This window comes from Tachypleus tridentatus, chromosome 3, assembly GCF_004210375.1.
Source record: "Tachypleus tridentatus isolate NWPU-2018 chromosome 3, ASM421037v1, whole genome shotgun sequence".
In the NCBI taxonomy this organism is placed as follows: domain Eukaryota; kingdom Metazoa; phylum Arthropoda; class Merostomata; order Xiphosura; family Limulidae; genus Tachypleus; species Tachypleus tridentatus.
This window is the reverse complement of record NC_134827.1, coordinates 98,106,209-98,116,171: the sequence shown is the minus strand read 5'-3', so window position 1 is coordinate 98,116,171 and position 9,963 is coordinate 98,106,209. Positions and strand designations below refer to the sequence as shown.

The window sequence follows — 9,963 nt, the reverse complement described above, 5'->3', positions numbered from 1 at the left end:
TACACTGAACATCTAAATGTAAAGTACAGAAGAAAATTGTAGTTAACACTTGGAGGCCTATGACAAATAATCTTGGTTAAAATGTTCTTGTAATAAGTGCAAGACAAGCACAAATGCAGTGTCAACAGAATGGCCATGATTTGTATGTTAGTGTGATACAACACTGCTACAATGTCCAGAACAAATAAAATATGTACAGTATTTTAAATGTTAAGCAGATCTACTCATAATATAATAAGTGGGAAAGAAAATATAATGTTTGTATCACATACGTCATAATCTAGAGACTGACTCATTATTACTCAGTTCCCCTGCTCGGATAGCAGTAAGTCTTTGGTTTTACAATGCTAAAATCAGGGGTTTGATTCCCTGAGGTGGACACAGCAGATAGCTCATTGTGGCTTTGCTATAAGAAAAACGCACACACAGTTCTTAATTATCCTTTAAAGCACTTAATAAATTTGAAGTTACTATTTAGCTTCTGAGAGACCTGTGATTTCTCAAGCAACATGAATAGACAAAAGACATCCATTGTGTCAAATATAGAAATATATCTATTTATCGTAAGTCATACAGAAATGAAATGTTTGTTATGTTCAGTTTCAGTATGAAATTGCAGTTAAGCCAAAGTGCAGTAATTCAACGTTGACCATAACCTTGATATCTTAAAGTTGTCAAAAACATGTGAAACAATCATAAAGAACTCATGAGTAAGGTCACTTACCAGTTGACTTTTTTATCAAACTGTTAAACTGATAGTTAGATTGTACAATTGTAATATGTTTGTCAGAATGAATTATTGTGATGTTAAAACATAGCAGGTTGATAGCATAGTTACTAATTATTTGAGTTCCTCTTTATTATGGAACAAAAATTATGTTTTTTGTCCAAAGATAATTCATAGCTGTGAGGGTGTTATAATATGACTATTAATCCCACTATTCATTGGTAAAAGAGTAGCCCAAGAGTAGGCATTGGGTGGTGATGACTAGCTGCCTTCCCTCTAGCCTTAAACTGCTAAATTAGGGACGGCTAGTGCAGATAGCCCTCGTGTAGCTTTGCACGAAATTCAAACCAAACCAAACCAAAACTTCTATTTATTAACACATGATTTTTCTCTTTAATGCTTTTCTCAATTGAAGGTTTTTTTTTTATACCAAATTTTACTTGAGGAAACTTTCATATTTTGATTGTTATAAATCGTGCATGGGGTTTCAAATTTATCTTTATTCATAATTGCTTGTTATGTAATTTTCTTAAGCAGATCTTTGGTGGAAATGGCTTCAACTCTGAATATCCAGTCGAGAAGTTGATGCGTGATGCAAAAATATTTCAGGTAGGTAAATTTTGAAAATAAACTTAAGACTAAATCCATGCCATTGACATAAATAATGTAAGTTTAAATTTAAAACATCTAGATTTGAGGTGACATACACTTTACAGTTCTGGAAATAATTATAAAAATGCATAGTTGATGCACTTATATGAGTCACACAAACATAGTAACTGTAAGTAAATGGTCCAATTTTGTATTTGCTGCGTCCTAGAGATCACTGTCTTGCTAGTAAATGAATCCCCACTCAACAAGTCTAACACCAGATGCAAAAAAATTTTGGATAAGAATTTGTTCATAACTTGTTGGTGATCAATTTCATGTAGATCTCAAACAGAATTGTCTGAGATGCAACTAAAAGTTCTATTGGTTTCTTATCATGCTTCACTTGTCAATTGTATCACTTGTCGACTTTCATACCTTTATCATAAAAATTTTGTCAATAATTTTTGCTAAACAATTTGAATATAGACTTTTCTCTATAAAGCACTTTCCTCGAGCTTGATGTTGTTCTGTTCATTAGGACCCAATGACCATTTCAACCATTTGGTGTGATTATCTCTTTTAAGCTATGGGTGTTGAGGCTACTTTGTGCTGATGTGTATTTTATTATTCCAGAGATAATACTCATTGTACTTGCAGCTAGAATGTTGGCAAGATATCTAGTGGATAGTGAACTGTTTGAAAGTGCTTGAGTTTTGAAAACCAGTACCAGTTTCATTCACCCTTATTTCTTACAGCTCCCTTTGAATTGTAAAATTTCATCTCAATCTATTGTTAGGAGACTTCAACAGAAAAACTTTGATTTGTACAAATTTATCATGTGTCATTTATGTCTGTGGAACCATGAGTGCAGACACAACCTTACTGGTGGTTTACAGTAGGATTGTCTGTTCTTTTATAGGCATGATGCCAGTGCAGCACTGCTTTATTGGTTAGCCAGTCAGTGTAAACTAGCAGCGTATAGCTATGGTGCAGCTCATTTTCATGGATAAGATGGAATGAGGACAAAACTTGTAATATTTCCATTTTATTCACTGTTTCTGTAATTATTTCCATCAGTGTGTATTTGTACTCAACAAAGAAAGAAGGTTTTAGGGTTATTTTATCAAAAGTAGATTTGTTTTAGAAAATATGAAAGCAATGCTTGTTACTACATCACCTTAATATTAACTCTACCTTTGAAAAATTTTGAAGTTTCTTACTAGAGGGTAAGATGTTGTATAATAGCTTCTTTAGCTATTAGTATATTAATGTTTTGTTACTGTTTTTGCAGATATATGAAGGTACATCCCAGATCCAGCGGTTGATAATCTGTAAAGAGCATCTAATGAAGGCTAAACACACCATGATGTAAGAATATGAAAGTCAGCATCAAAGAAAGTGCTTAATTTTGAAAGCACTGAAGAAACCTCTATATTCAGATTTACTTGTATCTGTAATTTGCTCAATCAAATGGTTATAAGGAGGGAAAAACAGCTAAATATTTTGTTAACTCTGTGTACCAAATGTGAACTGTAAAATTTTAAAAAACTAAAATAAAGTGCTGTCTAAATATTTAATAAAATCAAATGTATACTTTAATCAAAACAGTAATTGGTCTTTGTAAAAAGATAAAAATAATAATTTTTAACTTTTGATTGTCTGCATTTCAGAAGCCACAAGTTTAGTTTTTGTAGTAATGGTTTGACAATAACAAACACATTTTTGGAGCTATATTTTTAACTTGGTTTTAAATTTTGTGCAAAGCTACACGAGGGCTATCTGAGATAGCCATCCAAAATTTTGCAGTGGAAGACTTAAGGTAACTAGTCATCACCTCTCACTGCCAACTCTTGGGCTACTCTTTTACTAATGAATAGTGGGAGTGATGTACATATTATAATGCTTCCACGGTTAAAAAGGCGACCCTCGGATTACGAGTCGAGTGCCTTATTCTCCTGCCAATGCTGCGCACCTTTTAACTTGGTAGATATAATTGTTTATAAATAGGGCACCAAAACTTTATGTTAAATATGACAATGTATCTCAGACGAGTCTTTGATTTATTATGTCACTTACGTTAGGTACGTTATGTTATAAAATTTCGAAGAGCTGAAAATTTTGATTTTAATTTAGAAGTTAATTAAATGTCTGGGTATTAAAATTATGATATATGCCAACAATATTTACACACACAATTTTCGTTCTTTACATAAATATATTTTACTATACAATCAATGTAATTTATGATAATGGTTACTACAAATAATGGTTTCTTTTCAAAAGTTTTACAAACAATATCAAGTCCTATATTCAGTATGGAATTGAATACTTTGTTGACGGTTCACGAGTTGCAAATGACTTACGTTGATGCATAGATACACTTCTTTTGACAGTAATGCTAACTAGCTCTATTCTTCACGCGTGAGTTTTCCCAACGAAAATATCTAATGGCCTCGTGTAAATACCGATGTCCAAAGTTAGTTTACTGAAGTTTATAATGACCGAAATCTATAAACGTTCCTGGTCAAATATCTGTAGTTTTCTTATTAATAAGCCTTTAACACAATTATAGCTTCCAATGCTTATAGTATAGTGACTGTAGCAGAGCAACAAAATCGGCATATCGATTTATAAACTTTTAGGTGGCATATTCAAAAGTTCACTTGGCAACAATATTCACAGGTACACTAATTCTTTTGTAAAACATATCTCGTTGATACTTACACTCGAGAGGCCTGGCATGGCCAGGTGGTAAAGTCACTTCACTCGTAATCCGAGAGTCATGGTTCGAATCCCCATCACACCAAACATGCTCGCCCTTTCAGCTGTTTGGGCGTTATAACGATTAATCCCACCATTTGTTGGTAAAAGAGTAGCCCAAAAATTGGCGATGGATAGTGATGAATAGCTGCCTTCTGTCTTGTCTTGCACTGCAAAATTCGGGACGGCTAGCACAGATAACCCTCGTGTAGCTTTGCACGAAATTTAAAACAAACCAAATCAAACTTTCACTCAAGATCAATTGGTGATGAACTGTTGGTGAAAGATGCATGGACATTGCTCTGATAGAGTCCTGAGTAAATGCGGGTTACTGTGGCCCTCATGTAGTAATTATTAATATACTAAACAGTCCACACCAACAGAGAAAAGGAAGAATGCAAGTACACCTGACCCTGGATAAGCGCATATATTCCCGGACAACGAGAGAGATATCTAAGGTCAAAGTGCACTTGATCCTCAAATAAGTGGTTGAGACTAACAACGCAAAAGGCATATTTTTTCTTTGTGTTCATTGGCCTTACGATTTTGGCCAGCAATGTACTTCTAGTTTTGGAATAAAATAATATGTTAGAGAAAATAATTTAAAACCTCAAAATATTAAAGCTGTTGAAAGAAAATAAAACGTAATCTAACTGAAGTTCAATAGAATTCTTCACTGAAATAGAAAAGAAAATTATATTTTAAAAATCTTACGTAAATATATAAAGACTTTCTCTTTTGGCTCACATCAGGTGACAGATGTGGAAATCGCGTTGAAATTCGTCATATGATTTTTTTTCGATTAATAAAGAATTTTCTTTAGGTATTTTTGTAGATAATATAAAAATCAATTACATTTCGAGCAGTAAGTATAGGTCGTGTGATTAATTTAAAGTAAATTTAAACATTTAATTCAAAGGAAATAATTTATTCTTGTCAGCAGGAAAACTCGTCAACCTTAAAGTCTCTGTTTAAGCAATGATTCGTTTTTTTTTGTAAAGATAAATAATATATTTTTTTTTTGATGTTACAAAAATACATGTTTAGAGATATACAAAAAACAAATGTTTCCGGTGGTTCAGCGGTATGTCTGCGGGCTTCCAGAGCAACAAATCGCTCTTCAATAAGGGTGGTGGGCACAATACAACGAGCCTATTGTGTAGCCTTGCACTTAACTATAAACAAGAAAACATATTTCAAGGTAAATATTAATAGCTTGTAAAGCAAGTACGAAAATGAGAGCGATAGTCTGCAGTAATTTATTTAGTTTTGTTTATTTTTCAAACATTTGTACCTCTCAAAATTACAAAAATCTGTTCTTTTAATGTCTGCACTTTACAGTACAGCCTGAAACAACTTACTTATTACTATTACTTTATTGTTTGCGGCAGAAGATGTTACTGTATCAACATTCCACTATTTGATAACCTTTTTCAGTTTTTTTAACTTTTGGTTTTATATTTTTCTCTCACGATCTCACCAGCTTGGCTTTCCAGTATTAATGTGATATCCGTTTGTTTCACAGTAAAGCCACAGTGGGCTGTCTGCTGTGTCCGTAGCGGAGAATCGAACCTTAGATATTAACGTTGCAAGTTCATAGACCTCCCCCTACCACCACCACACATACTGTCCCACCCGAAGATTCGTTGAAAGTTCCATGTCAGAATGACAACAATTCTTCATCTAAATAAGAATACGTTTAAAACAATAATCTTAATTAATAGTTTTGTTTGAAGTTTACTAACTAATTAAGTATATATATATATATATGTTACAAGTTACAACATTTCGATTACTGGTGCGATTGTTCTCTGACTCGTGTATCAGTAATCGTAACGTCGCACCTAGTCTAAATGCAAATGTTACTCACTATACAACTTGTAAACTTTAAAGAAATAAAAAAGACACGAAAATCTTATTTATTTTGTAACTTTTCAAATTCCAATTTCCACCACTAGAAGAGCTTAGATAAATCAAGTGTACAAATATTTCTTTGTAATATATACTTTTCTAGGTTACTTACACCCTATTGTACGAATTCCATCTGGACATCCAGCACGCTTTGGATAATCACAATTCTCATAAAGACCCCGACGTTTGCCTCTGAAAACAAGACTGTTTGGGCATTCTTGAAGTGTCTTTTCTCATATTTACATTCACAGTAGAAATCACAGTACTGCTCATAAGGAAATAGACGATCTTAGAACATTCCAACTCTCGCGACCTCTGTCCCAAATCTGAAAATAAATAGTACTTCTGGATACGGGTTTAGAATAGTGTTTAGTCCAATAAATATAATTTTGTGTGTGTTAATGTTTGGTAACAGGAAGTATCTTTAGTTCTCCTGGATGTTGGTTTAGAATAATGTTTAGTCCAATCAATCTAACGTAATTTATTTTGTGTGTGTGTGTTGATGTTTGATAACCGGAAGTATCTTTGGTACTCCTGGATGTTGGTTTAGAATAGTGTTTAGTCCAATCAATTGTTTAAAATTACAGTGTTATGTATCGACATACGGAGGATTTTTTTAAAGCTGCTATGGTGCTGAATATGGTAGGAATTTTTATTATGTTTGGTAACTTTGGTTTCCAATTTTTTCCAGGTTTCTCTGCTGTAGAATTTTGGACTGTTTTGGCATGTTATTCTATTGAAAAATATAGGTATTATGTGATTCTATATTATTTCTATTAAGTAATGACTTTTTTTTAGGGCTAGGCTTTTGAGTGAATTTGAAATCAACAGGAATTTTATGTTAACTTGCAAGTTTCCTTCAAGTATCTCTGTCTAGAAAATGTGGCATACGAGGTCTGTTCAAAAAATACGCAGATTGTTTGAATTGCGCGGCTCCAGTTGGTTCCAGGGGAATCCGCTTGGTATCGCTAGGTTCGCACAGATCAGCTGATTAAGACGCCATTTCCCGATTACAGATATCTTCATTTGTGTATTAGCTACGCGGTTTTAAGTGAAGTGCGACTTTTTCGTTTGGCGGATTTCAGAATGAATGACCTGAAGGAGCAACGACTTGCTGTGAAATTTTGTGTTAAACTTGGAAAATCTGCGACTGAAACTTTTGCTATGCTTAACACGGCTTACGGTGATGTTGCAATGAAACGTACGGCATGTTTCAAGTGGCATGAACGTTTTAAGGATGGTCGACAGTCTATTGAAGATGATGAGCGTCCTGGACGTCCTTTCACGTCAACTGATATCCCACACTCTTCAGCAAGCTCCCTGACAGTCAGACGTCGATTTGCTCGCACCAGGGTGTTGAATTTGTCGACGTGTGGGTCGTCGACAAAATTGAAGATGCACCGCGTTGCCGCGAAATTTGTGCCTCAGAACTCGTGAGTTTTTGGCCAAACACTCGATCACTGTTCTTCCCCACCCCAACCCCCCTATTCACCTGACCTTGCTCGTTGCGATTTTTTCTTGTTCCCCAAACTCAAAAGACCCTTGAAAGGAAGAAGATTTGAGACGATTCCCGAGATTAAGGCAAATGCGACGAAGGAGCTGGAGGACATTACAAAAGAAGCGTGCCAGGACTGTTTCAACTAGTGGAAACACCGTTGGGATAAGTGTGTGCGTCGGGGAGGAGAGTACTTTGAAGGGGTCCCAGACCTGTAACTTCTAAATAAAGTACATTTTGTTTTATGACGTCAGTCCGCGTATTTTTTGAACAGCCCTCGTACGTTATTTGTCTACAAGCTGCTTACATGACGTAATTGTTGAACCATCGTTTTCGGGAAGCATCTGAAAATGAAGCTATCTTTATATTAGTGATATTTTAATATGCAAGCTAATTTTTGTCAGAGTGTTAAAATAAAGTTGCTAACAAAATGGGAAAGATGTTTCAAAATTATACACAGTATTTGCGACCCCTAACAAGCAAGACATGGATACTGGATATTTCAGATCTTTCTATATATTAATTATAAAATAAATAACAAAAACATGTAGAAAGGCTATCAATAAAAAGAGACACTTAAAAGCTTATGTTGTTGTTTAAAATTTTCAGTTAACTGGAATTGGTGATAATAGATCTTGACAGTTCTTATACAAGATTGCCTTTTATTTCCCATCTGATTGAAGTCAATAAATATCACTTAACTTCGAAGACCATGCTAGGAGAGTGTTAGACCCATTAAGGTTATTTTTTGAGCCTCATATTATCTAACTTATAAAATAGTGTAATGTTTTCTTAATTACTAAGAAAAGCAAACAAAAACTTTCCTGCTTCCTCCCTTACTTGAGGGAGAGGAACGGGAGTCAAGCCGAGTTAACTGTTGTTGTGTGAACGTTTTTAACTAGGCAAGCGAATGTTGATTGTAATTCATTATATTTGTCATAAAAAATCATGCTTAATACATTTTTATGAGGCTGCGTTCTGTATTTGTCCCCTTAGAGATTATCAATAAGAAGAATTACAGGTAAATTAAATGACCTACATGAATGGTTTTCCCATCACAAGAAACACAATGGTGACAGGAAAACCATTTCACTTGCATATGGGGTAGTAGATATGGTGGACATAGAGTGATTAAAAAGTATTATACATTTTCACTGGTTTTGAAAATCATAAGTTAAAAATAATGCCAAATGTAGTTCATGTAAGCCAGGCATTGCCTGAGAGTTAGAGCATTGAACTCGTAAACTGTGTGTTCGAATCTCGTCACCAAACATCTGTGTCCATAAAATTGTTGGAACATTATAATATTGTTATCAATCCCACTACTTATTGGTAAAGAGAATCCACATATAGTTCTTGATTGGCGTTGCATTATTTTCAATAAACAAGGGAAGAAACCAATCTCTGTAACGATAAAGAATTGCTTTATTTCTTATACAAGCTAGTTCACTTCGACACGAGTTGTAGGCCCACATTCCATTACAACGTTTCAACAGATTTTTTTACAGCATTCCATGGTTACTCGATCCAGTTAATGAGTAAACACGATAACTCTCTCTAATAACACTGGTTTGAACCACTCAGTGAAATCCCTTATACTTCTTGTTTTTTGTTTGTTTGTTTTTTGGAATTTCGCACAAAGCTACTCGAGGGCTATCTGTGCTAGCCGTCCCTAATTTAGCAGTGTAAGACTAGAGGGAAGGCAGCTAGTCATCACCACCCACCGCCAACTCTTGGGCTACTCTTTTACCAACGAATAGTGGGATTGACCGTCACATTATAACGCCCCCACGGCTGGGAGGGCGAGCATGTTTGGCGCGACTCGGGCGCGAACCCGCGACCCTCAGATTACGAAGCGCACGCCTTAAAGTTGTCTATTCATTTTTATAATTAATTTACCCTTAGTTGAAACTTGTCGATTAACAGTAATGTATCTTCATTATCTGTGATGACTTGCTGTTCCTTCTAGGAACAAATTAAAGTATAACATTAAAAATATACCTTACAACAATATGATGGGGTTAGTACAGTACTACTTTATGCTTTGACCTCCCAGTGACACACACATTGGTATGTTTGAAGACTTACACTGCTAGAAATCAAGTTTGAATACTTGTAGTGAGCAGAGCAGAGATATGCCTTTAGCGCTTAACTACAAGCAAACAAATAAAATAATGCCTCATAATAAGTATAATTAATTACGATAGTGTTTTGTTAATTTAGAAAAAGTATTCACGTAATACCGAATGTTCTTGAAAGAAATGACACTATGTAAATAGTGTTCAATATTACGTTTATTGTACCCCAGTCAATTTCGTCTCGGTGGCTTAGTTGTAAGTGTAAGGATTTATAACACTAAAAAGCAGATTTTGATAGTCGCTGTGAGAAGAGCATAGATAGATCAGTGTGTAACAAGATGTTTAAAAACAAACAAAATATAAAGTGTTTTTAATAATATAATCTATCCATTCTTTGAATA

At 34.5% G+C, this 9,963-nt stretch overlaps 1 long non-coding RNA gene across 1 annotated transcript; it reads left to right on the top strand.

Annotated features, from left to right (window-relative positions):
• The first annotated feature begins 1,207 nt into the window (after positions 1-1,207).
• On the top strand, positions 1,208-2,809 carry LOC143247565 (uncharacterized). Its single transcript, XR_013026611.1, has 2 exons — positions 1,208-1,336; positions 2,610-2,809. It is a non-coding gene; the product is annotated as an uncharacterized LOC143247565 (long non-coding RNA).
• The last annotated feature ends 7,154 nt before the right edge of the window (positions 2,810-9,963 follow it).